Genomic DNA, 2,705 nt, shown 5'->3' with positions numbered 1-2,705 from the left:
TTGAAATCTGAAAATTTGTATACAGGGGTTTATCAAAAATATCTATTCAATGAATACAGTGTCAACTTCCTCGCGCTTCCATTTATACCGGAAGTCATCATCAGCTCTGTTACTTCAAATAAGGTTACTACTCCGACATTTTGCTTTATTTATTAATGAAATTTGGTATGAATAATTTAAAAGCAATGGAATTCAACCAGTTTGTCAAATTTGCAAAAATTCATACAGATTGTTTAAAAACGTATGGCCAATATTGTGACAGTTCTTGTGTAAATTAGAAATTATTTATTTCAACACAGAAAAATGTATGCATCCATTAATGTAACAATATACAGGGTGTACCATTTGAAATATTTGAGTAAATTCAACTTGAACCTCACAATATTGGTCACAAGTTCTTAAACACTCTGTATGGATTTTCGCAAATTTGACATAAACTGGTTAAATTCCATTGCTTTTAAATTATCCATGCTAAATTTCACTAATAAATAAAGCTAAATGTTGGATTTATTTTATTTTAAAAAATCAATTGCATCCCTCAATTTTTTTCGAAAATTGATAATAACTTGAAAACTGTCACATTTTGACCTACAGTACCTTATATGAAATTAGTCTAGATTTTACCGTAGAATTCAAAAATGTAAAAATATATAGTGTTGCATTTGAATAACAAAGTTGATGATGACTTCCGGTATAACCGGAAGTGCGATACTATTTTCATTGAACAGATCTCTTTGATAAACCCCTGTATAGAAATTTTCAGATTTCAATTTTGACTACTTTTTGAGATATATTTCAAATATCTTAAAGGTTTTTCTAAATATCTAACTCTCATTTCAAATTTGGCCAAAAGTACCTGCTTATGCAGTGTTATTTGAAACCCATAGGTTGCGTGAGGTGTCATTTTAGAGGAAATTTTAACCCGTGCTATACAGGGTGTTTCCTTTTTTTAATGTACTAACATTGATAGAGGACGTCATTTTGAATAAAAAATTTCATCGTGTCGAATTAAATTATACTTTCTCAATATGATTTTAAAAAATACGCTAAATGAGCCCAATAGTATTTTAACGTTTTTCAGTTCTGTATCTGTTGTGACTTTTAAACGCCACCCCGTATTTTACATATGTTTTATTAACTTCTTTTCTGTGCAAATAGTATCGGGACAATTTAAATATTGAAAATAAACAAGATACGAAAATATATGAGGGTCTTCAGCTATTTGCCTGGTATATAACGTAATATATGATTTATAACGGTTTGTCAATATTTCATCTAGTTATTTACATAAAGTATATTGGCTTTTTTGTCGGTGTAATTGTATTTGACGACCAAGGTGAATCGAGGACGTTCCAAGAATTAGAATATAAGTTTAATTAGTAGGTTTCACTTCAATTCCTTTTACTTCCATATTTTTTTATGTGATGGTACCGAATAGTGACACACGTGTCAGGAGCGCACGGAATTTGATACAGGGTGTACCACAAATTTCAGTGAGAGATAAATCACACTTGGTTAACTTCTGCCCACCGTGTCTGAGATACAGGGTGTTTTGTCGGCTGCGACTGAAAGTTTAATCCACTATAACTTTGAAGTGAAAATATAATACAACTTTTGCCCCAATGTAACCCAACCAGAAGCTTAATATACACTTAATATAACTTTGATTGGGGAAAATATTTATGCGGGGGTTACCTTTGACCCTTAGAAACACGTATCATACGTTTGTTTTCTCAAATTTCGTCGTGAAACTGATTTTTATTAACAAATTTCCACACCACCCACGGAGTAATAGAATTGAATTATTTTAACAAGATAAATCATGAAACGGAACCTAACAAGTAATCTAACAGAAAACCCAAATAGTAACAAATAAATAATGATAAATGAAATACACATAAATAAGTAAATAATCTGTGTACTCACCTGATTTTCACAGCATATAACACTCTTGAAACCGTGTGACTAATCATCGAGTACTGGTAACCGATCAGCAAGAAATTGTAAATAAAGTGAACAAATATTTTCACTCGTAATTATCATGATGTTGAAGTGATGACCGTCGACAATAAAATGAAGTGAAAACTTTTTTTATGGCAAAAATTTCAAAATGAGACTACTGCAAATGCCTAAATGGATTTAATATGCCTCTTAGTTACAAATTTATAATAAATTATCGTATGTCGTTGTTTTGATATATTTTTTATCAGGATATGTTTTATCTTCTATTAACATTTGCAAAAGTTAAATGCTGTAAATTTGAAGTAAACAAATAGCTAAAATAACGAGCGTTCAAATAAAAACGTGGTCGAAGTTGGCTCTGACACATTGGACGTAGGGAGTAGCTTATAGCGACCAACTTAACCTCATTTCTCAACGAGCTGTATAGCAGCTGTCAGTTTCAATAACGTTAATGACTATAAGCGTTTAAAATGGTGTTTTCTCAAGAACAAAAAGTGTTTATCATAGAGTCCTACTTTAGAAATGGACGCAAGATTGATGGAATATGGAAGTATTCTATTGAGGAATGTTTCATAGAATTTCAAAATCAATTTCCCGGCGTTGTTGAGTACAAAATTTTTCAAAGTGCAGTTCAGCGTTGTGTTAATGTTTTTCGTGAAACGGGCAGTGTAACAAGAAAAGAAGGAAGCGGCCGACCTAAAAAGCGGACTGAAGAATTAAAAGAAAATGTCCAACAAATAATG

The sequence above is a fragment of the Anoplophora glabripennis genome, unplaced genomic scaffold (genome assembly GCF_000390285.2).
Source record: "Anoplophora glabripennis isolate ALB-LARVAE unplaced genomic scaffold, Agla_2.0 scaffold1080, whole genome shotgun sequence".
Classification (NCBI taxonomy): domain Eukaryota; kingdom Metazoa; phylum Arthropoda; class Insecta; order Coleoptera; family Cerambycidae; genus Anoplophora; species Anoplophora glabripennis.
This window is presented reverse-complemented; position numbering follows the sequence as displayed.